Source organism: Sphaerodactylus townsendi, linkage group LG15 (assembly GCF_021028975.2).
Source record: "Sphaerodactylus townsendi isolate TG3544 linkage group LG15, MPM_Stown_v2.3, whole genome shotgun sequence".
Classification (NCBI taxonomy): Eukaryota; Metazoa; Chordata; class Lepidosauria; order Squamata; family Sphaerodactylidae; genus Sphaerodactylus; species Sphaerodactylus townsendi.
The window spans coordinates 383,138-410,409 of NC_059439.1; the positions used below are offsets into that span (position 1 = coordinate 383,138).

The 27,272-nt window shown below is 49.5% G+C and overlaps 1 protein-coding gene across 1 annotated transcript in view; it reads right to left on the reverse strand.

The window, feature by feature from the left end:
* MYO1D (myosin ID) overlaps positions 1-5,081 on the reverse strand; it is a 66,643-nt gene extending 61,562 nt beyond the window's left edge. Inside the window, exon 1 of the mRNA XM_048518363.1 lies at positions 5,020-5,081. The gene's annotated coding sequence lies outside the window, so the exon portion shown is untranslated. The remainder of the gene's footprint in view (positions 1-5,019) is intronic.
* Positions 5,082-27,272: the final 22,191 nt, after the last annotated feature.

Here is a 27,272-nt window from a genome sequence, read left to right on the forward strand (position 1 = left end):
CTGGAATCAACTGGCCGTTGTGGGTTTTCCCAGCTGTATGGCCCGGAAATCCCACAACAGTCAACAGTCAGTTACAGCCCAATCCAGATGTGGGGGGAGCTGTGGGGCTGCTGGGAGCCATCGAGCTGCCTCCCAAGTTGGCTTTGGGTAAAACTGGAAAACCCTCCAGCTGCCCAAATAGCTAAACAGACTTACCCCACACTTTCTGGTGGCAGAAGTCTGCTGCTGTGGAGGGAAGCATTCCCACCCCAAAGAATACCCCTGGCCCGTCCCCACTGTGCTGTTGTGTACTTGGACACCGGCATAGTTCCTGGGGGGGGTGGGGGGCAGTGACTTCCAGATCTGTGTGCCACAAAGCTGCGTAGCTTCCGCATGCTGGTGTCTTCACGGTCTCCAGTGGCCTAGGTGCCCCTTACTCCAGAGGGGTAGGCGAACGTGCTGGTGGAGGCCTCTACCATTCCCAGAAGCCATTTCGCTCCTCGTATCTGGATTGGGCCCTTAGCCATTCAAACGTCTCCACATCACCAATACAACAGTGATACACCTTGTATTGTCGAAGGCTTTCATGGCCAAAATCACTGGGGTGCTGTGTGGTTTCTGGGCTGTATGGCCGTGTTCTAGCAGCATTCTCTCCTGACGTTTCGCCTGCATCTGTGGCTGGCACCTTCAGAGGATCTGGTAGTAGGAAAGCAAGAGGAGTATATATACCTGTTGGAGTATCCAGTATCCAGGGTGGGGGAAAGAACCATTGTCTGTTAACAAGTAAAGGGTGCAATTAGCAAGCTAGATCCTCTGAAGATGCTGTGAGCCACAGATGCAGGCGAAACGTCAGGAGAGAATGCTGCGAGAACAAGTCCCTACAGCCCGGAAACTACACAGCACCCCAGTGATAAATCTTGTCAAGATGCATTTTTCAAATTGGGATGCATATTCCACCTGTATTTCAGTTAGAGTTGCTGCTCACTGTTAGATAACATATTTCTTAACACGCCGCTGCCCATCTGCAAGATGACGAGTGGTGGAAATGTGCCCGGACGTAGGAAAAACAGTATCTGAACCGAAGTCTCACCAATTCAAAGCCAGAATGCAGAAGAAGCAGCAAAACAGCAGAATAAGCTGACCGAGGAGGAAGTTGGGAAGATCCTACCAGTTTGCTGGCAGCAGCTGGGAGCCATCTGATCATTTTGTTTGCTTGTGGGAACCTGGGCACGGCAAGAGGCACGCGGGCGCTCGGTCATGAGCGCTGGCTTGGAGCCCACAACTTGCAGCCTGGGGCTTATAGTGATCAGCCTGGTCAATGAGTCCTCACCCAGGATGTTCTGGCTTCACTTTATTTAAATTATATTGTTTACACGGATTGGTTTGGAACAGCTGAAAGCTACTCTGGCTCCCTTTGGGGAGGAAGAAAGGCAAAGAGAATGCCCCAACTGACCCTCTTGCCCCCAAACCACAACTATTTCCTAAAGGCATCCCACGCCTCTTGCAATCTGATGACCAATCCTTGCTGATGTGTCATCGGCTGACTCACTGTTCTCTTAGAACAGGGGTCTGCAACCTGCGGCTCTCCAGATGTTCATGCACTACAATTCCCATCAGCCCCTGCCAGCATGGTCAATTGGCCATGTTGACAGGGGCTGATGGGAATTGTAGTTTCATGAACATCTGGAGAGCCGCAGGTTGCAGACCCGTGTCTTAGAATATCCCACCTTTGTTCAATTCACATCATTCTGCTCTGTAATCACTGAGAATTTCTGAACACAACATTCCCCCTCCCCCCGCCCCGAGGTTCAGTTTTTAAATGCACAGACTGACCTCCTAAAAGTCAGCTGGTCTCCTTGGAGAAATGCAAACTGCACATCAACCACTGACCACATCTGGCCCCCCCATGACACACCTCTTTGCTCCAGGACAGGCAAATACAGGCTAACCCAACAGCACTCCCTCCCAATTAAAAAGGCCACTAATTACAGCTAATGGCTGAAACCTGGGCAAAAATATAAAATTAACTCCTTGACCTACTTAAGGCAGGGCACAACAACGTGTAATCCAACCATAACTGCAAAATGTTTCCTGTTACACACTATTTCTCTTGAACATATTGATATTCTTTTGCAGGTTTTCACGCCCAGCTGTGCTTGATGGAGGAAGTGACTGTGCAGGATTTGTTATGTGACATCTGCATCTGAGTCCTCGCAGGATCCAAGCCTCAGTCACCGGAACTCCCTCTACAAACCCTGCCTTGGGCTTGGCTCCAGTGGTGGGATCCAAACATTTTAGTAACAGGTTCCTATGGTGGTGGGATTTAAACTGTGGCGTGGCGCCAATGGGGCTGGGCGGGGCACAACGGGGGCGTGGCCGGGAATTCCGGGGGGCGTGGCATTCCTGGGCGGGGCTGTGGCAAGGATGGCCCTTGGGAGGGAAACGAATGCACGCAGGCGCAGGCTGCCACGCACGCCAGTGCACCTCCTGCTAGAGTGCTTCCAGTTCTGCGCACTACTGCTGAGAGGAGGGGCATAACTAAGGCAAAAATCACGTGGCAAAATCACCAATTAGTAACCCCCTCTCGGCACACACAGATAATTAGTAACCTACTCTCGAGAACCTGTGAGAACCTGCTGGATCCCACCTCTGCTTGGCTCTGCACGGATGCAGCTAATGGACTTCCGGAAGCAGCAGTGGCGTAGTGGTTAAGAGCAGGTGCATTCTAATCTGGAGGAACCAGGTTTGATTCCCCGCTCTGCTGCCTGAGCTGTGGAGGCTTATCTGGGGAATTTCAGTACTGCTCGTTTGCCTAAGATGAAGTCCACAGTCTCATTTCCAGCTCTGCTATACAGAAATGACCGGCACTCAGACTGAGGGACAAGCCCCCCCGAGAGGGAAGCTGGAAGGAGAGAGGTGGTCCCCCAGCAGGCAAAACGAAAGGCACCATCAAGACTGGTCAGCTAAAGACAGAAACCTACAGAAAAATGCAGAGATTTTTCAGTGACAAACAGCTCCTTCAGCCCCAACCCAGCTGAACAGTTCTCAGGATGGGGTCCACAGACCAAATAACACACGATACCATCCTTGTGGTGGCTAAGAGGACGCTGTCCCCATTTTAAGTGATTTTAAAAAGCCCAGTCCTTCAAGACAGCGCGTCAAAAAGCCACCGGGCTAAATCATTTCTCCAACCAGTTTCACTTGACGCAAGACGACATCCCTGTATCAGGGAGTTGTTGATTCAGTTTGCAGAGGCTTTCACTGGAACATTATTCTAATAAAAGCCGCCACCCCACCCCAACGTGTTTTGTCTCCCTATTGACATAACATGCTTGGCCATGAAAAATGGGATGCAAATCCTTATTTCCATTCCGTTCCAGGAAAAGAGCTACACCAAAAAGCCTCGGCAGGGTGGCAAAGTCCTTTGCTTGCAGCCACAAGACCTGAGACCACGTTGCTAAGTCTGGCATCTTCCCCCTATTCAAATCCTTTCAGTCACTATTATATAACTCCACCTACTCTGTGCCAAACACATAAACACTCAAAGGAGAGGTGTACCGAAGCTCTCAGGTGTCCTACTCCGACCTGCTCTCTTACCCCTAAGGGTCAGCTAGTGGTTGCAGTGACTCACTAGGAAGGGACATTTAGCACATGGTCAGAGGCATTTTGACTTTATGCACACAGGTCTAAGCTCAGCAAGCATTTCCTGAGTGGAACAGGGGCTCGAGTGTCCATCTAGGAGAGGGGTCTGCAACCTGCGGCTCTCCAGATGTTCATGGATTACAAATCCCATCAGCCATGCTGGCAGGGGCTGATGAGATTTGTAGTCCATGAACATCTGGAAAGCCACAGGTTGCAGACCCCTGGTCTAGGACAGGTTGCAGACCCTTGGTCTAGGACAGGGCCATGCTGGCAGAGGCTGATGGGAATTGTAGTCCATGAACATCTGGAGGGCCATCGTTTGAAGGCCTCTGGTCTAGGATCTGGGAGACCCAAGTTGAAATCCCTACCCTATCATTTGGGTTGCCAACTCTGGGTTGGGAAAGGCCTGGCGATTTGGAGGGTGGAGTCTGGGGAGGACAGGGCCCACCCCCTCCAAAACAACCATTTTCTACAGGGGAATTGATCATAGCGGCCTGGAGACCCCATCTGATAGCGAGAGATCTCCTGGGGCCACTTAGAGATCGCCACCCCTATTGACCATGAAGGCTTGCTAAGTGACACTTGTGTCATGAGACAGTCTCTGGACACTGAGGACTCCGCTGCAGAGCCTGAAGACGCGGTGGAGCTCCTCGTGAGGAAGCGCAGGCAGCAGAGCCGGCTCCAAGCCCTTCCCGGCAAGCTGAGGCAGAGCCTGACGCCCTGCAGCTGGGAGAGCCATCAGGGATCTCAGAGGAACTGAGTCAGGAGCCAGCGGCGCAAAGGAGGCAGAGGCTACTGTTAGGTGCCAGGCATCATGCGCCTGACTGTTGGGGGTGGCGGCATCTGCAAGGGAACTGTGAGGCTTCCTTCTCTGCAGGTGTCCAGTTAGGTGTCCAGAAGCAGCAGTGGCATAGGAGGTTAAGAGCAGGTGTATTCTAATCTGGAGGAACCGGGTTTGATTCCCAGCTCTGCCGCCTGAGCTGTGGAGGCTTATCTGGGGAATTCAGATTAGCCTGTGCACACGCCAGCTGGGTGACCTTGGGCTAGTCACAGTTTTTCGGAGCTCTCTCAGCCCCACCACCTCACAGGGTGTTTGTTGTGAGGGGGGAAGGGCAAGGAGATTGTCAGCCCCTTTGAGTCTCCTGCAGGAGAGAAAGGGGGGATAGAAATCCAAACTCTTCTTATTCTCTTCTTCTCTCCCACTGTCTGTGGCCTTGGAGCCAGGAAGAGCAGCCGCCTATCGAGTGCGAACTGTTCCCACCTTTAATGTGCTTTGTTCTAGGGGTAGAGAAGAGCCGTTTGGCTACGGGGGGGGGGGGGACACACAGGGGATAGGGAGCCTTAGGGGATGCAGGCAGAGTGCGGGGCTTCCTCAGAATCACCTTTGCTGATGTTTACCTTTTGCTTCGAAATAAAGACTTTAGAGCAAATCTACAGTTTCTATTATCTTCGGACCCGGGGTCTGACACTCGGCACGGCAGGAGGCTCTGCAGAATGGAGGCATCTGCCTCTGGGGAGGACCGAGTCCTTGCAGGATCCCGGTCTCAGTAATCGGAACTCCCTGCACAGACACTGCCTGGGGCCTGGGCCTGTCTGGGTGCAACGAGCGGACTTCCTGGTAAGTTCCACCTGCCCAGTCTTGCTCTGACCTCTGGCTCTCCGCCTGCTTGCGTGGTCTCCTGCCGGGGCCTTGACTTCAGACCAGGCCTGACTCTGCAGGGGTTCCGGCTACACGTTATTAGCCTGCTGCCTGCCCTGACTGGTTGCCCGCGGCTCCTCGTGTGCTGCCCGCCTGGACTCTCACTCGCCCAGCCACATTCCAGCTCCTGCCTGCCTGCCTGCCTGCCGCACAACTTGCAGCACAACCTCCCACGCAGAATTGTCATAGTGAGGACAAAACAGAGGAAGGAAGAACAATAACCTGCTTTTAATTCCCGAGCCGCAAACAAATATCTGAATAAATGAAACTAGATATTAAAAACACAGAAGAAAACAGAGCGCTTGCTCCTGACAAAACAGGCACTACTGGGGCAGGAAAAGCTCGGAGGCAAGTCCTGGCAAGTCACCGCTTTTTGTCAACAGGTGATCAGATGCAGCGTAAGGCGAGGAGAACGGTGGCCAACGCAGAGGCGACGACGCTTTCCGGAAGCCGTTTCTCCCAGTGACTGGATGGGGATTTTTTTTTTTTACATTACAGATAATAGACAGACAAGAAAGGTGGCTATTTCTCAGTTGCAAAGGCATGGCTTAAGAATGCTTCTAGCAATAACCGTCCAGTGGTTCTGTGCCTAAAGATATGAAACCCTTGGAATTCTGAAGCCAGGGAAAAAATCATAGGCGGCTGGGGAGAAACTTTAGGGAAAACTGAAATGTTTGCAATTCCTTAAGAACATAAGAACGAGCCTGCTGGATCAGACCAGAGTCCCTCTAGTCCAGCACTCTGCTACTTGCAGTGGCCCACCAGGTGCCTTTGGGAGCTCACAGGCAGGGTGTGAAAGAAGCTGTGCGAACAGTGGGACTCAATAACTCCCCCCCACAGCCGGTCTATCAGCGCTCCCAGGATTTGGAGGAAACAACAGGTGGCAGTGATTTCCAACTTGCTGGCTTCCTTACTTGTTACTGTTTATTATCTCTGCTTTTCTCCCTGGAAGCCGTATGGGATTTTATGAGAAACACCTGTAATTTAGGACCGTCAGGAGGCACATGGCTACTTCTACCATCTTTAGGGACTTGCCTTTTTACCATCCGAGAAAGCCCCACAGTGACAGTAATAGGAGCATATAATTCAAGCACTACTGAAAGCATTAAGAAGCTGTGCTGCATTCTGCTGTGGTGCCCACCATCTTCCCTCCTTTGTATTTATTATACTGACTGATCGACTGCTTAATTGATTGATTGTTTGATTAGTTGATTAATTGAAGGGATTGATTGACTGCTGATTGATTGTATTGTTTGTATTGATTGATTAACTGATTAGCTGAGATTAGTTAGTGGGTGGTTTGTATAAATTTTATATTAGCTTGCTTATTGTATAGTATTAGGGCTAGATAGATTAGAGTTAGTAAATTAGTGGCGAGCTGAGTCCACCTACGGTGGAGAGTTTTGCCGGGGTTGAGCTGGGAGGGGACAGCGGGGATGGGGGCACCTTCCTTGGGGTTGGGGATCCCAGTGTTGATGGGATGGGGCAGGTATGACGGTAGGCGGCGGCCATATGAGAGAAGGTGGACGAGATATGGTTATGCTCGATCACCTTCTGACCTCCGACCTATCCCAAGGGATGAAGGCGGCTGGGTTCAGAGACCCCGTGCTTCGTCTTTGGGGTTGATAAATGCCAAGTCCATAAATAATAAGACCACTGTTCTCCGGGACTTTCTTGGAGTTCAGCAGATGGACCTGGCCTGTGTCACCGAAACCTGGAGTGCTTGAAGGCGAGACCGTCGCCCTAGGCGAGGTCACGCCACCAGGTGTCGTGTGCCTCCCCCGATCAGCGAACACAGGGCAGTGGCGTGGCGATGTTAGTCCGAGATTCTATCCCTTTTAGGGCTATCCCTGTCCCCGAGATCATTGGTATGGAGTGTGTCGGCCTAGAGTGGTTGGCATCGGAGAGGTTGGCCATTCTCCTGGTGTACCGGTCACCTAGCGCCCCGGGAGACGGCCTGCCACGGCTGCTGGAGGTGGTGGCGGACTGGGCGTTGCAGTACCCCAGACTTATTGTTCTGGGGGACTTCAACGTCCATGTCGACGCTACCTCATGCACGGATGCCATGGACCTCAGGTGTCATCCATGGCGACGCTGGGCCTCTCCCTGGTAAATTCTGGCCCCACTCATGAGGCCGGTCACACACTAGATTTGATCTTTGGGTCAGGGGTTGATGTAGTCATATCCTCTATTGACAGAGTGCCATGGTCTGACCACTATGCCCTGAAGACTCGGATGAGCATGCCGCAACACCCCCGTCTAGGCGACGAGCGAATTTATGCTCGCCCGCGGAGACTTATGGATCCTGATGGATTCCGGAATGCTCTGCGGGATCCTGAACCCACCAGCACCCTCGATGGACTAGTAGCGGATTGGAATGTCCGCCTCTCAAATGCCATTGAGGTTATTGCCCCCCGACGCCCTCTTCGACCCTGCTCCCGGCTGGCTCCGTGGTACACTGAGGAGCTACGCTGTTTGAAGCGGGAGCTTAGACGGCTAGAGCGAGTGTGGAGGAAGTCTGCATTGTGAGGAGGCTGCTTGCGAACATCTTATAGGGCGCTTATGAAGGCCTATGAGATGGCGACGAGCGAAGCGAGTGTTCTTCTCCTCCTCTCTCTCGTCTGCTAGCTCTCGCCCAGCGCAACTGTTCCGTATAATTGATCCCTTACCTCATTATCAGAGGAGTTCAAAATGATCAATTGGCTATCAGCTGTGAGGCATTCATGAGCTATTTCGCAGATAAAATCGCGTCGCTCCGCCAGGACCTCCCTGCCACCTTGGAGACAATGAGCGAACTGGAGGCTCCCTTGCCGTCTTTTGGCCCTTGTTTGGTCCAGTTTTCCCTGCTCTCCAAAGACGATGTTGACAGAGCCCTGGCTGCTGTTAGACCTACTACCTGTCCTCTGGATCCGTGCCCCTCCTGGCTTATTAAAGAGCGCCGGGAGGAACTACGACCCCACCTGTTGGCTATTATCAACTGCTCCCTTGAGCAAGGAGTCTGTCCGGGTGGGTTGAAGGAGGCAGTGGTCCGCCCACTCTTAAAAAGACCATCTTTAGATCCTAGTGATCTGGCCAATTACCGCCCCGTCTCGAATCTTTCGTTTCTGGGGAAGGTAATTGAGAGAGTGGTGTTGGAGCAGCTTCAGGGTTTTCTGGAGGACGCATCGGCCTTCGATCCCTTCCAGTCCGGCTTCCGTGCTGGGCATGGGACGGAGACTGTTCTCGTCGCCGTCACAGATAAGCTCCGTATACAGCTCGACCGAGGCGGATCGGCGCTGCTGGTGTTGTTGGATCTCACCGCAGCATTTGATGTGGTCGATCACGACCTTTTGACCCACCGCCTGGCCGTTTCCGAGTGCAGGGTACTGTCCTTCAATGGATTGCCTCGTTTATCCGGGACCGGAGTCAACAAGTGTGGTGTGGGGATCAGGCTTCCCGGAGGTGCCAGCTTCATTGTGTTGTGCCTCAGGGGCGCTGCTGTCCCGTTGTTATTAACATCTATATCGACCCCTTACTGCTCAGCTGAGTGCGGAGCTTTGGGCTGGAATGCCATCAGTATGCTGATGATACCCAGCTCATTCACTGGTCGATGGAGGGGGGAGCAGGCACCGCCCCTGCAGCTCTACAGCATTGTTTGGAGGCGGTTGCTGGTTGGTTGACACAGAGCAGGTTAAAACTGAATCCAGCAAAGACGGAGATCCTGTGGCTAGGCCGCCCGGTAGGGTTTCCAGCCCGCCCGGTGTGGGAGGGTCTCATTGGCACGGCCCTCGGTTACGCAGCCTGGGGGTCCACCGGGATTCGCCTCTTTCCATGGAGCCCCAGGTGGCCGATGTAACCCCGGTCGCGTTTTTCCATCATCCCCAGGCCCGGCGGCTGGCTTCCTGCCTCTTCCAGGCGGATCTGGCCACAGTGCTTCATGCAACGGTCACCTCCAGATTAGACTATTTAGCTTCGCTCTCGCCGGATGAGCCTACCCTTGAGGCTGATTCGGAAATTGAAACTGGTCCAGCATGCGGCGGCTCGGCTGCTCACGGGAGGTGCCTCCAGAGATCACATCACACCCGTGTTGCACCGCTTGCATTGGCTCCCTGTTGAGTTCCGAATTGTCTTCAAGGTATTGGTGCTAACCTTTAAGGCCTTACGCGGTCTGGGACCTTCGTATCTTAGGGACCGTCTGACCCCATATGTCCCACGTCGGTCTCTGCGTTCGGCAGAGGCCAATCTACTGGAGGTCCCCGCCCCCTCTATGATGCGGCTGGCCTCCACTAGGGCCAGGGCTTTTACGGCCCTGGCCTGCCAGTAAAGGAATGCTCTTCCGCCAGCTGTCTGGGCCCTACGGGACCTCAGTGAATTCCTCAGGGCCTGTAAGACCGAGCTGTTCCACCGGGCTTTTGGGGAGGCCGTCTGCTGATAGGTGCCCATTAACAACTGAGACCCGCTGTTCCCCCCTCAGAGTCAGAGGAGTGAAAGGTTGAACGCCATCTGTTTTAAACATTTATAAGCTTGGAGCGCTGCATTTTAACTTGTATAAATTTTAGTATTTTATCCTATTATCCACCTTATGTATTATGTTGTAAACCGCCCTGAGCCCTTCGGGGGAGGGCGGTATAAAAGTGGAACAAACAAACAAATAAATAAATAAATAAAAGCAATGGCCTTCTGCTGCTGCTGCTCCTGAGCACCTGGACTGTTAAGGCATTTGCAATCTCAGATCAAAGAGGATCAAGATTTACAGGGGTTTGCAACCTACGGCTCTCCAGATGTTCATGGACTACAAATCCCATCAGCCCCTGCCAGCATGGCCAAAATGCTTTATAAGTCTTTAATCTTGCTTGCTTTTAACTTTGTTATTTAAATTTTAAGAAACTGCTGCTGTGGAAATTTGTTTTAATGTGGTTAGTTTTAGTTATGTATTTTATGTGCTGTTATTGGAACAGCTGTATTGTGAGCTGCCTCGAGCCCTTTGGGGGTGAGGCGGCCTATAAATCTAATAAATAATAATAATAATAATAATAATAATAATAATAATAATAATAATAATGATGATGATGATGATGATGATGATGATGATGATGATGATGATGATGATGATGATGATGATGATAAAATTGTTCTGATTGACACGTTAATGGTGTTTAACAGTATCAATGTATTCATTTCCAGTGAGAAAAACCGCAAGTATACCAAAATACTTGAGAAAGAGCTGCTAAACAGCTCCGCACTACGTTGCTACGGCACGTGCAACTTTAAATTCGGCTATCCGAGAGGCTAGAAAAAGTAAAAGTTGAAAGAGAACGAATTGTGGAGCAAACATTCTTATTTGGACAGCCTCTCTCACAGTGTCGCAACAGACTGATTTTCAGCATCTTTAGATATTAACGTAAACTTTAGGGACACTGAAAATAGTGGCGTCTTAGACAGAGTTGCCGACCTCAACATGGGGGCTTGAGATCTCCTGGAATTACGGCTGTTCTCCTGGCCACATAAATCACTTATTATCTATTTAAAACATTTATTCTGTGAAAATGGCTGCTTTGAAAGGTGGCCTGCAGGGCATTAAAGCCCCCCACCCCCCACCCCGGGTCAAACTTTTAGATCTTTCTGAACAAGGATTCAATCATGCATTATCATTTAACACATCATACCATATCAATTGTTACCAAAATTATTTACATTTAAACCAAAAAAAACCTTGAAAATGTTGTGTATGTCTCCAGGAGCAGCAGTGGCATAGTGGTTAAGAGCAGGTGCACTCTAATCTGGAGGAACCGGGTTTGATTCCCCGCTCTGCCACCTGAGCTGTGGAGGCTTATCTGGGGAATTCAGACTAGCCTGTGCACTCCCACACACGCCAGCTGGGGGACCTTGGGCTAGTCACAGCTTCTCGGAGCTCTCTCAGCCCCACCTACCTCACAGGGTGTTCGTTGTGAGGGGGGAAGGGCAAGGAGATTGTCAGCCCCCTTGAGACTCTTTACATGAAGAAGAAGAGTTGAAGAGTTTGGATTTATATCCCCCCCTTTCTCTCCTGCAGGAGACTCAAAGGGGCTGACAATCTCCTTGCCCTTCCCCCCCCCCCACAACAAACACCCTGTGAGGTGGGTGGACTGGCTCTGTGACTAGCCCAAGGTCACCTAACTAGCGTCTTGAAGTGCCCAGGCTAATCTGAACTCCCCAGAGAAGCCTCCACAGCTCAGGCGGCAGAGCTGGGAATCAAACCCGGTTCCTCCAGATTAGATACACGAGCTCTTAACCTCCTATGCCACTGCTGCTCTCACAGAGAGAAAGGGGGATATAAATCCAAACTCTTCTTCTTCTTCAGTGTACGAGATTTTATTTCAGTGTTCCCACAAATTCCCCTATTTTTCCACTAAATTTTTTTTACATCCTCAAACTTTTTTCATTCTGTACACTGGGAATGGATGAAATGCTTTATAAGTTAATGCTTCTCTCCCTCAAAAAGAAAAAAAGACATTTCATAGGTTTTTAAATCAATATTTCCCAATATTTTCTATGAAAAAAGTGTGTGTGTGTGCGGGGAAAAACCCTCACACTTTTTCATTCAAAACACCCAGAGTGTGTGAAATGTTTTGCTCAAATAGAAAACAGTTTCTATGAAGGCCCCCCCCCCCCCCGCCCGGACCACTGCTCCCCAAAGTTTCCCAGTCCTTCCATTTGGAATTTTAAAAAATCCTCTGAATCTCCCTCCTTGCATTTTTTTTTTGGATTCATTGCAGACCCCTGACCTAAACCAGGGGTCTGCAACCTGTGGCTCTCCAGATGTTCATGGACTACAAATCCCATCAGCCCCTGCCAGCCTGGCCAAAACCACCTACAGCAGAGTAGCAGCTTAGTCTGTCTGATGGAGGCTGGAGACTGCTCTAGACGTGGTTCCAACTGAACCCAGAGAAATATATTCTTTCACACATCCACACACATTAGTGCATATGTCAAGATACTGGATGAGCAGACTTCATTATGGAGGCAGCTGGAAATATACCTAGGCCAGTGGTGGTGTACCTATGGCACTCCAGATGTTCATGGACTACAACTCCCACCAGCCCCTGCCAATTGGCCATGCTGGCAGGAACTGATGGGAATTGTAGTCCTTGAACAACTGGAGAGCCATAGGTTCACCCCCACTGACCTAGGCACTGCTTCCTAATTTTTCTCACCACAAAGCAATAAAGGCCTGTCCATTTCACGGATATGCTTAAAAATACACTCCTTTACTTGAGAAATGGCTCGACCCTGAGGAAAGTTATTTGCAAAGCATTAACCTCTGTGGCTGGACCACTACTTCTTCACACAGGGGCATTTATTCACCAACCAAGGGAGAATCATACAAGCTTCTCATCTTGACCTGTATCTTCTGCAAGGACAACCCCTGAACCAATACAACAATGAAACCAGAGGTAGGATCCAGCAGGTTCTCACAGGTTCCCGAGAGTAGGTTCCTAATTATTTGTGTGTGCCAAGAGAGGGTGACTAATGGGTGATTTTGCCACGTGATTTTTGCCTCAGTTACACCCCTCCTCTCAGCAGTAGCGCCCAGAACTTGAAGCAGTCTAGCAGGAGGTGCACCGGCGTGCGTGGCAGCCTGAGCCTGCGTGCATTCGTTTCCCACCCAAGGACCGGCGCAGCGGCTGCGTCCTTGCCACAGCCCCGCCCAGCAACGCCCCGCCCCAGGAATGCCCGGCCACGCCCCCATTGTGCCCTGCCCAGCCCCACTGGCGCTACGCCACAGTTTGAATCCCACCACCATGGGAACCTGTTCCTAACATTTTTGGATCCCATCACTGAATGAAACCAACACAACAACAATCTGTTTTGAAAGAAGCCAGCGTTGATCGATCTCTTCCTCACCACAACTAATTTAAGGGGTGGCTACGTGGAAATGAATCCACTCAAGCTAGTTCTGAATATTTACAGGTAGGGATGCCGGCCTCTGGGGGGGACCAGGGAATCCTCCGAAATTGCAGCTCCTCTCCGGACTGCAGAGGGAAGTTCTCCGGGAGAAAACGGATGCTTTGGAAGGTGGACTCTTTGGCACTGTACGTCATTGAGTTCCTCGTTCTCCCCAGGCACTACCCCCAGAACTCCTGGAGTTTCCCACCCTGGAGCTGGTGTAACCCCTGTGTAAGAATGGGATGACCCAGTAAGGGGTGGAGCCTGAAAAGAAGCAGACTGCTGCAGAGCTCATGAGGTTGGAAGAAGCAAGGCTACCAGGTTGGGACCTTGATTGATTTGATTAAGCCCTGAACACCTTGTTTAAGGTAACTGCAATGTTGTGGGGAACTAGTGGGAAGGGAGTTTAATTTTTTTTTGCCATATTGTAAATGTTAGAATTTATTGTTTCAGGGTTTTTGTGTATGTAAATGGTGAGAGTTTTCTGGGAACCTTCAACACCTTGAATCCCGTTCACCCAGCCTCTGAAGTCTTCAAAACCAACCACCAGCAAAGAAGAATTGGACTTGGCAATATCAGTAGACTGTAAATATAAGGACTTGAACATGCAAACTTAACAGGACTGTAAAGTGTAAATGTTAAATGTTTTAAAAGTGTTATTTGTTAAGAGAAGTAAACTGTTTTGTTTCAAATTTAGTTCTTTGCAACTCCTTCCAAGTACTTCCCCACAGAACCCACAGAAAGAGGTTACACTGGCAACCCTAAACCCCCTACTGGGCAATCCTATTTGCAGGCCACACCAGCAAAAGCAGACCATACACTAATAAAGATCATCATCAAGAGTGTGCTGAGCACAAGAGAGTAAAGGAAGGTCATTAAACAGACAATAATAGTGTAAAAAAGTCCACATTCTGCTTCTGTCTCCAGAGTACCAGTGACCTGGAAAAGCCTTAAAAGGCCTTTTCTCTCTGCCGTTGAATCCCACCCATTCACAGACTTATTCATAAACATTCCAAAGACGACTGAATAGTCGCAACGCCAGACGTTTTTAGAGCCGGCGTGCCTGTGGCCAGAACTCCACGCCCTCCCAGCTCACTCGACTGTGCTCGTGTGTGCTGGGGAAGGTGTGTCACAACTGTCTAACTCAAAAGTGTGTTTCTTGAAAGCGATTCCATCCTATGGACATGAGTGTCTGCAAAAGCTTTTATTTTAGCCTGCCCAGTGACCAGGGAAGCAGTCTTTTGAGGTGAAATGGCTCATGTCCCGAAAACCACAGCCTTACAGCACACAACCTGACCTCACAGTTCAAATGAAACCCTTCCAGTCACCACACTACTAGGGATGCCAGACTCCTGGCGGGAACTGGGGATCCCTGGAATGACAGCTCCTCTCCAGGAGCAGCAGTGGCGTAGGAGGTTAAGAGCTCGTGTATCTAATCTGGAGGAACTGGGTTTGATTCCCCGCTCTGCCGCCTGAGCTGTGGAGGCTTCTCTGGGGAGTTCAGATTAGCCTGGGCACTCCCGCACACGCCAGCTGGGTGACCTTGGGCTAGTCACAGCTTCTCGGAGCTCTCTCAGCCCCACCCACCTCACAGGGTGTTTGTTGTGAGGGGGAAGGGCAAGGAGATTGTAAGCCCCTTTGAGTCTCCTGCAGGAGAGAAAGGGGGGATATAAATCCAAACTCTTCTTCTTCTTTAGGCTACAGTGAGCAATGTCCTTGGGAAAAAAGGATGCACTGAAGAGTAGTCTCTATGGCACTTCACCCAGTATGGCGTACCGGACTAAATGGTGCCCGGGGGCATGACTGGCTCCTCGTGGCTCCCCCCATGCCCCACTTATGGGAGGCAGCAGGGAGGGCAGGGTTTGGGAGGGCAGCTCAGACAGGCGCCACCACAGCTGCCTGGGCCACCCCCACCCTGCCCCCGCCCTCCCTGCAGGCCGGCTCCTGCCTCCCCATCTTGGCCGGCAAGCAGCGCCCCGGCACAGAGGGAGCCGCCCCAGCACAGGGGGAGCTGCTGGGTGGCAGCCGGGTCACCACGCTGTGGGAGAAGCCAGGCGCAAGGACCCAGCTGGCACCCGGCGCCAGCCCCCCCACATGATGAAACAGGGTGTCCCCATTAGCAGTACGCCACTGACTGCACCCCACTGAAGAAGAGTTTGGATTTATATCCCCCCTTTCTCTCCTGAGGGGACTCAAAGGGGCTGACAATCTCCCAGCCCTTCCCCCCTCACAACAAGCACCCTGTGAGGTAGGTGGGGCTGAGAGAGCTCCGAGAAGCTGTGACTAGCCCAAGGTCACCCAGCTGGCGTGTGTGGGAGTGCACAGGCTAATCTGAATTCCCCAGATAAGCCTCCACAGCTCAGGCGGCAGAGCAGGGAATCAAACCCGGCTCTTAACCCCCTACGCCACTGCTGCTGAGGTCCCCGGACCCCACCCCAAATTTCCAAGAGTTCCCAACTAGATCTTTCAACCCTTGTTTTATTGCAGCCTGCCCTGGAGACTGTAGTAAAGGATGGGTAACAAATGTAATTAGAACAGAAAGCAACAGAATTGGAATAGAACCCGAATACCTGCCTCCTGCTGGTGGCCGGGGGGTGGGGTGGGGGGACACCACAGAAGTTCAGACAAGAGTCATCTTTCATCAGACCTGCAAAATATGCCTGCAAAATAATACAACACACGCACGATGCCTACGCCATGCGCCCATGGGGTACATGAACAGCTCGTGCGTGCCACGTATTTACCAGTTTGAAGCCCCCAAACTGTATTTTAATTTGCCAAAGATTTTAGAGGCATCCATGGCAAATTAGAGCATTTACACCAGATGTTGGAATGCAGCATTTGTTCCTAAATGAAAAGGAGGGAACACAAACAGCAGAAAGCAGCTTAACGAAGAAGATCCCCAGCCTGGCCCTGGAACAGGAAAAGGCCTTTTTGTAGCACATTTAACTGAAACCGTCCAGCCAAGGTCGCCGCGCACAGCGAAGCATGAAATGGCAAGAAACGTTTGTTGGAAACCCTTCGTTCCCAGACAGCACATTTTCAGAACTGCAGTGGGTGACTAGGTATTTCCTCCTTCACACTTGGCACCGGGCAATCTATAATCATAATAAAGAAAGACTTGAAAAGAACAAGTTGTCTTTGTAGTTCTTTGGAGGAAAGGAGCAGCCAGAAGCAAAAATAGCTGCAGGCTTGGAGCACTCCGGCCAACCACTCCGAGCGACTGACTTTCTGGACACCAAACCAGGAAAGCGGGTTTTGTTTTGCTTTGTTTTTGGGGTGGTTTAAGAAAAATAACTCATCGTCAGAGCCGAGCTTCGGTTACAATTCCAGGAGGGATACCCACACTTTCCTGCAAGTTATAATGTCAACCCAATTCAAATGTGGATAGGAGGGGGCCCCGGCACGGCGTCTGTGGGCCCCACGGTCCCTGCTGGCCCCTTTCCTAGTGCCCAGCAAGTGGGCAGGGCCAGGTGGAGGTTGGCGGCAGCAGGGTTTCCGGTGGCTGGGCAGATTTCTAAAAACGTGGCTCTGGCGGCGGCAGCGACCATCCCAGCACAAGGGGCTTCATTGTGTGGCTGAAGGGAAAATGTGCACATGTGAAGATGTACTTTTAAAAATACGTTAATTTTAAAAGCAATCCTGCTAAACAGCACGGCTGCCTTGAATTCTGAAGAATTGCGTTTTGCAGCGGGCTTCCTCCTGCAGCAGCCATTTCGAGGTTCCAAAGGTGACCACAGGCTCAAAAAGGTTGGGGAAATTTGGCCATAACCTCGGAAGGAGGTGGAACACCCTGGGCATTTTTACACACATTGAACAATGAACCTCAATCCGCTTTGTAACTGCACTTGACTGGGTGGGATGGCAAAACCCACTCGTCAATGACTGCTGAAATACACTGAGAAAGTGAATTAAAAGAGGACTATACAGTGTGTGTGACAGCACCTATTTTCCCTTTCCATCCCTTCCCATTTAATCCTGTGTTAAGCACTTTATCAAACAGACATTTATCCAGCAGTAAGCGCACCACAGAACTGTGTACTTGGACATCCTAATAAATTGTTGTTGTTGTTGTTGTTGTTGTAGATTTCACAGCTGCCAGATCTTTAGCTGGTTGTTGGCCTTCATTACAATTCGAGCCTCACCCAGAAGCCTAGGAAGTTGTAATGTATCAGTGTAGTATTCGTGCGGATCCCAGCAGGGCTTCTGAATTTGACAGATGTTAATTTTGTCAATTCGAAGATGTTTCAAGTGCTGCCCCAGTGTTTTTGGGATGGTGGCCAGCGTGCCAATTACCACTGGGACGACCTCAGCTGGTTTGTGCCATAGACACTGAAGCTCGATTTTCAAATAGCAGTATCTATTATTATTATTATTATTATTATTATTATTATTATTATTATTATTATTATTATTATTATTATTATTATTATTATTATTATTATTTTGACTTAATAAACCGCTCTCCCCCAAAGGGCTCAGAGCGGTGTACAGACAATAAATACCAAAGTACAAAAACATTGAATAATATCGTTAAAATACACAAATCAATAAAAACAGTAGCAGCGATACAACCCACCCACAATTCGGTGGATGGCGTCCAGTTCTAACACTGGGAGGGGACCGGCAGACAGCCGAAGAAAAACAGACTGTAGGAAACCTTCAAATAACTTCATTCTGTTGGTGAGTACCGACTTTTATATAACTGCATTTTCTATTGCATTGACCTGGGGTTTGTAATGTGAGCAATTGACAAGGGACCGACAAACGCATACCATTAGGAATGGTGACAGCTGCCACAGACACACACACCAAAACATTTAAAGTTACCTGTTTGTAATGAGAACAAAGTCTGCCCTTCAAGACTAAGGCGGATTCTGCACGGGCCATATACAGCGTCATGGAGTCGGTAAAAACGTCGTTGTGGGGGAGGACTTTGCACCGCTGCTGCTGCTGCAATGCGGCAGTGGCGGCGTATTCCCTCTACAACGGCGTTTTTCTGACTCACTATTTTAGCGAGTCATTTGAAAAACACCGATGTCCACCCGGTGCCGAGCGAATGGCACCGGGTGGACGCTGCCGTTTTCCCCGTGCTGCCGTAGGTCCCCTCTCACCTCTTCTTGGCTGCCGGCACTCTGCAGAGCCCAGGGGACTTGCCTCCTGGCCTCCGATTCCGGGGGCATCGGCATGGCCACGGGGGCATGTCCCCGCCACACTGCAACGTGACGGCAGCTGAAAAGAGGTAAGAGGGGACCTACAGCGGTGGGCCTTGTGCGAAGGCAGCCCCACAACCGGGTGACACTCTTGAGCCGCTCACACGGGAAAGTGCGAACGGCTCAGGGTTCCACCGGCATCATAAACGTCTCATGTGCCGCCACTGCCGGGGGCCATGCAAAACCAGCCAAGTCCTGAGCACGGGGAAAGAGCTACTCCGGAGGCCTGCGTAGGCACCTGTGAACAAGGATGCACTGCTGTTTTAGGGTGTGTGATTTTCCAGAGGGGAATGACAACTCTTCGCAGCAGTATCTGTTCCAAGGGATTAGTGAAACCGGCTGGTTCTTTTATACGCCGCAGTTACGCAATAACTGGTCTGCAGCGCTCCAACAAAGGCCTCGTGCAAAAGGATCAGCAACTGCATGGCGAGCAGAAACCTTCAAAGGGTGGGATTAGTGAATATGGCAACAGGGATCAAAAGCCCCATCGAACCTTTTTGACTCACACACAGGCCCTGCAATTAAGCCAGCCCCTACCTCCTGTTGGTAGCTTTTTCTCTTTAGTTATATGCTAGTTCAGTCACAGGGAGGGCGAAGCTTCCAAAACAACACCCGTGTCAAACTCATCAGCTCAATTAACTGGTTAATGGTCCTTCGTGACCTGATACCCACCCATTGGAAGGACTAGGCCAGTGATGGTGAACCTTTTCGAGACTGAGTGCCTAAATTGCAATCCAAAACTCACTTATTTGTCGCAAAGTGCCAACATGGCAATTTAATCTGAATACTGAGGTTTAAGTTTAGAAAAAAATGGTTGGCTCCGAGGCGTGTGTTACTCAGGAGTAAGCTTGGTGGTAGTTGGTGGCTTTGTTTTGAAGCAACCGTGCAACTCTTCCAACGGGTGAATCACGACCCTAGGAGGGTTTACTCAGAAGCAAGCCCCATTACCAGCAACTGAGCTTACTCCCAGGTAAAGGATTGTGCTTTAGTTCTTTGCATGAAAATCAGTGGGGTTTAACAGCACTTAACAGGGTTACCTGTACGGCTTCCCCAAAACTAGATCTTAGGTTTAATGCTAATAATCGATCCCAGTGGCAAGGCCAGCCTAGATGTGTGGGGGGGAGGGCGACTCTGCGCGTGCCCACAGAGAGGCTCTTAGTGCCACCTCTGGCACCCGTGCCATAGGTTCGCCACCACTGGACTAGGCTCACTGTCTGCCAACTCTATCTGCGGGCTATCTCACCACTTGGGGTGGCCCTTCTGGCTCTGACTCTGAGGAATGGGCTCCCAGAAGAAATTGGGGGGGGGGGCTCTCCTTGCAAAACCTGCCTGCCAGGCCTTCTGAGGGAGTGGGGGTTGGCAGGCATCTTTGAAGGGGGGTGGGGGAGCGATGAGAGAGTTGGGAATTATTATTATTATTTGCTTTTTACACTGAAAATGTTTTATTTTATTTATTTATTTATTTATTTATTTATTTATTTATTTATTTATTTATTTATTAATTCGGCTTTTATACCGCCCGATCCCCGAAGGGGATCCTTGAACTACAAGGAAAGATGGGATACAAATGTTTTAATAAATGAACAAATGTGAGCAAAGAAATAGCCATCTAGGCAGTGGTGGGATCCAAAAATTTTAGTAACAGGTTCCCCTGGTGGTGGGATTCAAACTGTGGCGTAGCGCCAATGGGGCTGGGCGGGGCACGACGGGGGCGTGGCCGGGCATTCCAGGGGCGGGGCATTCCTGGGCGGGGCTGTGGCAAGGATGCTGTCCTTGGGTGGGAAACGAATGCACGCAGGCGCAGGCTGCCACGCACGCCGGTGCACCTCCTGCTAGAACGCTTCAAGTTCTGCGCGCTGCTGCTGAGAGGAGGGGCGTAACTAAGGCAAAAATCACGTGGCAAAATCACCAATTAGTAACCCCCTCTCGGCACACACAAAGAATTAGTAACCTCCTCTCGGGAACCTGTGAGAACCTGCTGGACCCCACCTCTGGATATTAGGGAGCATTGGGGAGAGGGCTGCCCCCTTACGGAAGACGAGTGGGAATCGGGTCAAGACCCGCTCCCCAAAGCAGCCATTTTCTCCAGGCAAACTGATCTTGGTTGTCAGGAGGTCAATTGTAACAACAGGAGGCCTTCGTGTGCCACCTGGAGATTGGCAACCCTGCTTGGAAAGCACCAGGAAAGGGGTCGCCCGACACCACCGCATCATGCTGAGGACTCCTGATCAGGGGGGTGGATTCGATTTAAATCACTAGTAAGACTTGATTTAAATCATGATTTTCTACTTAATGACTCATTCTTGCAGGCACAATCTTAACATTTACAACCAGATGAAAGTTTTGTTTTTTGAATAATGCCCGCCTTGCCCCTAGGTAGAGGAACTGCATTAAAATATTTCCAAACTTGGTCTCTTTTATGGCCTGCTGCCATTATTGATTTTCTCCTCCAGAGAGAGAATCGTACCATAAACCCAAAGATCTCAACACCTGTGAAATATTCTTCTCAAAAGGTTTCACTTTCATTCTTACTGCTTGTCCCTTTCGCTCCGTGTGCAAATCTATTCCACTCCAAACAAGCTTCTATTTATTGAAATTCTTGCAACTTAGCGGTAAGAGGTTGATTCTGTTTGCATGGTTTTGTGAAGGAACAACGGGATTAAGGTGTTTTTTGGAACTCTACACGTTGTATAACATTCTACTGTGAAGAAGGGCATGTTATTTCTGCAGACACACAGGTTTGAGAACTGCAAAACGAAGGATGTGTGATAGTATCTTCTAGAATGGAAAAAATGCCCCAAATAATCTTACAGAAATCTCTGGAAAAGCATGACATTGCGAACGGATTAATGGAATTCGTTTGCCAAAAAAATTTCAGCATTGCATGAATATACAGTCTCATGCTATATAATTAAAACTAATCCTTATTTCATGATGAGTAACCTCTAAATTATAATGCCCCTTCAATAGAAAACTATCTTTAGATCAGGGGTGTCAAACTTGCGGCCCTCCAGATGTTCACGAACTACAATTCCCATCAGCCCCTCCCACATGAGCATTGGCTATACTGGCAAGGGCTGATGGGAATTGTAGTTCATGAACATCTGGAGGGCCGCAAGTTTGACACCTGTGCTTTAGATAGATTTTTTTTTCTTCAAAAGGCCTTTTTTTAAAAAAAAAAATCTGACTTTTATCCACCTTGTTCCTGATATGGGCCATGGGTTGGTCAAGCAGGACTTTTCTATTGCTGGGTCACCTTCTGCAAGCTCTTAACCAGGGGTCTGCAACCTGTGGCTCTCCAGATGTTCATGGACCACAAATCCCATCAGCCCCTGCCAGCATGGCCAATTGGCCATGCTGGCAGGGGCTGATGGGATTTGTAGTCCATGAACATCTGGAGAGCCACAGGTTGCAGACCCCAAACTATATAGCAGTGGTGGCAAAGCTTTGGCATTCCAGATGTTATGGACTACAATTCCCATCAGCCCCTGCCAGCATGGCCAATTGACCATGCTGGCAGGGGCTGGTGGGAATTGTAGTCCATAACATCTGGAGTGCCAAAGGTTCGCCACCACGGCTGTATAGGTTGGCACAATATAAGATTCTGTCCCCTGACCTTACATACCCAACCACTGAAAGTAGTATTTAGTTTTCATAAAACCAGCATGGTGAAAGAAATGCATTTAGCCCGACACCCATCTCTCTCAGTACCTGAGTCTCACATCAGATGACCTCATAAATTCTTTCATGCAGTTTCCAGGCGTGGGCTGCGTTTCACTCATAACGACAGCTCAAGGGCAGGGACCGAGTTGAGCAACCGGAGAGAAAGACATTTGCAACCAAGCTCAGCAGAAACTGTTGCAGAGTCATTCATGCCAAGGACAAAAAAGAAAGTGAAGAATCCAAACGTTGCCAGCTTCCAAGGACAACACAGGCGAGAGATTCTCCATATCAACCAAAAATCAGCCCCCTTCTGGAACAAGGTTCCCTTGAAAACAACCAGTGAGTCAGCATGATAGAGACGGATTAACACTCCATATACTGTGAAAGGCTTTCCCTCCTGGTTGGAATGTTTAACTTGCAATTCAATTGAGGCCAGAAAGAGAAACAACGCGCTGGAACAGCACTGAATACACGGCGCTCGTATTAGGCAGCGTCAAAAATACCTGCCAGGCAGTGATTCAGAAATCCGGAAATGCGGCTGCTGTTAAACATTCCCAAGTAATTAGCCAGGAAGATATTTCATGCAGATATGCTCTGTTCTTCCTGGTAAGAGAAACAGTTTCAGTCGCTAACTGCTGGGTTGCCAACACAGCTGGAGCAAAACGTCCTGTCCCATCAATTCAGGTTTAGCAGGCCGAAAGGAGTCGCTGAAGCCTTTTTTTTTACATGAATCTCTGTTAGACGAACAGGACATTTTTAATGTATTGTCGAAGGCTTTCACAGCCGGATTCAACTGGTTGTTGTGGGTTTTCTGGGCTGTGTGGCCGTGGTCTGGTTGATCTTGTTCCTAAGGATATTGAAGAGATAGAGAGAGTGCAGAGAAGGGCAACAAGGATGATTGAGGGACTGGAGCACCTTCCCTATGAGGAGGGGCTGCAGCGTTTGGGACTCTTTAGTTTGGAGAGAGACGTCTGAGGGGGGATATGATTGAAGTCTATAAAATTATGCATGGGGTAGAAAATGTTGACAGAGAGAAATTTTTCTCTCTTTCTCACAATACTAGAACCAGGAGGCATTCATTGAAAATGCTGGGGGGAAGAATTAGGACTAATCAAAGGAAACACTTCTTCACGCAACGTGTGATTGGTGTTTGGAATATGCTGCCACAGGAGGTGGTGATGGCCACTAACCTGGAGAGCTTTAAAAAGGGCTTGGGCAGATTGATGGAGGAGAAGTCGATCTATGGCTACCAATCTTGATCCTCTTTGATCTGAGGTTGCAAATGCCTTTACAGACCAGGTGCTCGGGAGCAGCAGCAGCAGCAGCAGCAGAAGGCCCTTGCTTTCACCTCCTGCACGTGAGCTCCCCAAGGCACCTGATGGGCCACTGTGAGTAGAACAGTGCTGGACTAGATGGACTCTTGTCTGATCCAGCAGGCTCCTTCTTATGATCTTATGTTCTTATTGATTTTTTGCCAGCATCTGTGGCTGGCATCTTCAGAGGTGTATCACAGAGAGAAGTCTGTTACACACGGTGTCCAGTTTTCTACCTTCAATTTTAATTTTTTCCTAACTGTCCGAGGGCAAAAATGAAAGACCCATCATGTGTTGTTAGTGGCACAGGGCGCAGCCACCTGCAACTCTTTCTCAAGTATTGGGCATATTTGCAATTTTTCTTGTGGAAAAGAAATAAATTTATATTTAAATTTTAAAAAATGTTCTTAAATTCCATAAATATGGCACAGTACAATTTCATATGCTCACTAATTATAAATGATGTGCTTTGTGTTATTGAATCAGTAAATAAAGAGTACGTTTGTTAAGAAAGTTAAGTATCACATATATTCCAATTCCCCTCTGCCCAAATTTCTGTTTTCTCCTCCCAAAAATGGAGGAGGGGACCACTGGATTTTTTTTTTCTCTAGCTTCAAAACTGCTGGAAATTTTGCACCACCAGAACTGACCGACATCTCCTTCAGTTATCAGCACTGCAAAGTGCCCTGATACCAAAGCACAGGAAAGCACATATAAACCTCACCTACGACCAATCTGCAGAAGGGGAACCAAAGTTCAAAATGTTTTTATTACTTCATGATAATGTTCTGAAATGCAACATAACTTTATAGTACCTTGTTATACAACAGGAGCAACATGACCTCACTCCCAAAGGCAGTTGTAAGAGATAAATACAGTGGAATGGAAAGATCACAGAAAACACAGGGTGTCGTGGGACCCCAGAATAGTTTTCAAACCATTTTCGTTCTAGTTACGGGCAAAAGGGGAACACCTGGAAATTAGCAGGTGGAGCCAGGTGAGGTGAGTCTTTGGAGAGGGAAGGGACCTTGCAGGATACAACGCCACAGACGGCACCCTCCAAAGTAGCCATTTGCTCCCAGAGAACTGATCTCCGTACAGTGGAATCTCGGTTTTCGCCAGTAATCTGTCCAGCAACGCTGGGCGAAAACCGAAACTGGCGAAAACCGAAGTTACGCTGTTTGTGCACACACCTCACGCCAAAACAGCCCTAGCAAATTTCGCCAAAGCGTGAATTTATGCAAAAGGGAGGAATTTGAAAAGCCAAAAGCGGGCCCAGTGAAAACCGAGAGAGAAAAAACCGGCGGGGGGGGCGACCAGCGAAACCCGAAACCGGCGAAAACCGAAGGCAACGATTACCGAGGTTCCTCTGTAGTTTGGAGATCACTTGGAATTCCCCACCTGGAGTTTGGCAAGCCTACTTCAAAGTGAACAGTCAGAGAAATTCAGTCTGGATTTGTTTAAAACCTGAACTAGCGAGACGAAGCTACAAGCGGGTCAATGAACAGCTTTCCCCAATTTATGACAAAACTAGCCCAACGACAGATTATGCCCGTGATGGTGAACCTTTGGCACTCCAGATGTTATGGACTACAATTCCCATCAGCCCCTGCCAGCATTCCCAATTGGCCATGCTGGCAGGGGCTGATGGGAATTGTAGTCCATAACATCTGGAGTGCCAAAAGTTCGCCACCACTGGCTTATGCCTATCTAGACAATCCACAGTCCGTGCATCTGATGCTAAGAGAGCATCGCAAACGAACTACTGATTTACTTACACACTGTCCAATGCAGCACGTCTTATCACCTTCTCTTAACACCCCTGAGGTTAGGGATGAGAATCTGCAACCAGTACAGGAGGCCCTCAGCGCCCCAGGACGAGATGCAGGGTACCCAACACTGGCATGCCCTCCCCCCACTTCTGAGCCCCACGAGCAGCGCAGGAGAAGGCTGCACCGTGACTTGCACGAGAGGGGACACACTCCTTGCTTGGCTGTCTCAGCATTGGCCAGGCCTCACCTACGACAGGGAATGCTTTTAGGAGCAGATTTGATGCATGGTCAGGGCGCACGGCATCTCCGGCTGCCAGGTGAGCGTCTGGCTTAAAAGAGGCCAATTGAAGAGCTGCTGCGTGGCAGCAACGTCTCCGCCTCGTGCAGTGGTGGGATCCAAAAATTTTAGTAACAGGTTCCCATGGTGGTGGGATTCAAACAGTGGCGTAGCACCAATGGGGATGAGCAGGGCATTCCAGGGGCGTGGCCGGGCATTCCGGGGTGGGGCATTCCTGGGCGGGGCTGTGGCAAGGATCCAGCCGCTGCGCCGGTCCTTGGGCGGGAAACGAATGCACGCAGGCGCAGACTGCCACTCACGCTGGTGCACCTCCTGCTGGACTGCTCCAAGTTCTGCGCGCTACTGCTGAGAGGAGGGGCGTAAATAAGGCAAAAACCACGTGGCAAAATCACCAACTAGTCACCCCCTCTCGGCACACACAAATAGTTAGTAACCTACTCTCGGGAACCTGTGAGAACCTGCTGGATCCCACCTCTGGCCTCGTGCCAGCACCACTGACTCTGCTGCGTTACACACCGAGTTTCCCAACTTGACCTGGGCTTGTGCTCTTGAAACACAGTGGGCCCTTGCTACACGCTGGCCTCCCAAATCCTACTCCAACTATACAATACTGACGTACACACAACCTCAGCAGCAGCTCAATTTGTTTTACCAACTTGTCTCCAAATAGTTGCCTTTGATATTCACTACTAGGCTGAGCACACACAACCCCTTCAAATTACAAAGTAGGTATTACAAATTCTGCTTGGTTGCCAGCAGGTAATTCTGACTAGTTGGTTAATTGGTTGTTTGCTTCTGAGTTAATGGCAGCCTTGGGCGGGGTGGGGAAGAAGAATCTTTATTACAATCATAGACCAGTGTAAACCAGCATTAGGGAAACATGGGATACACAATTAAAAGAAAGCAAAAGGCCTAAAGCTAAAAAAGAACCGGCGCAAGAGAACAATGACATTCGCAGATGAAGCACTGAAACCGGAACTATCAAATCTAAGCCTGTTTTATGGCACGGACCATCCTAAGGGGTATTTTAAGTGCTGCTGCACACGGAACCCAGCAACATTGAATGCCGTGTCAGAGCTGGTATTTGTAAAAGCATAAAAGTATAAAACTGTCCTATGTGATCTGGCAAACTACACAGCAGCAGTAAAATAAGACTAGTGCGTGCTTTTTTTATATAGTACGGGGACTGGAGAAGCACATGTTTTATCATTTCTATGAGTCCAGACTCACAAGGAAGATGCTGTCTCTCTCGATGGGGAATCTTCTTGGATCAGCCTTCAAGAACAAAGGGAAGGCTTTGCATCGTGCCAGAGTAAAAGCCCTCTGATATTTTGGCACTTCAAATTTAGCTAGGTGTGTCATAGCAGAGGAAATGTATTTACTGGAATCACTAGCAGACTCTGACGGTTCAGTGGGATCAGTCCCTGATTATTTTGGTTTTTAAAAAGGACACTTAGCACTCATATCTCTTTACTTCTAAGAATTGTTATTTATTTTACACATCTAAATAACACATACATAGAAAGATAAAGAGAAGATCCCGAACTTAGCACTCATATCTCCAGCTGAACCACTTCTGTTTACATTGCAACCAAGGTGTTATTACAGACAGCTCAAACTAAGGGAAGGGCAGCACACTTGGGAACGAGTGCGTTCAGTTTACCCCGTGCCGTGAGATGTTTTCATGTTCTTGTTTCTTTTTCTAGCCTGCCATCCACAAATTGTTTGTTTAACCAGTAAGCTGATTTTAGAGAGTCTCCCTGTCTAATTTGCTCATGCTTTTGAAAT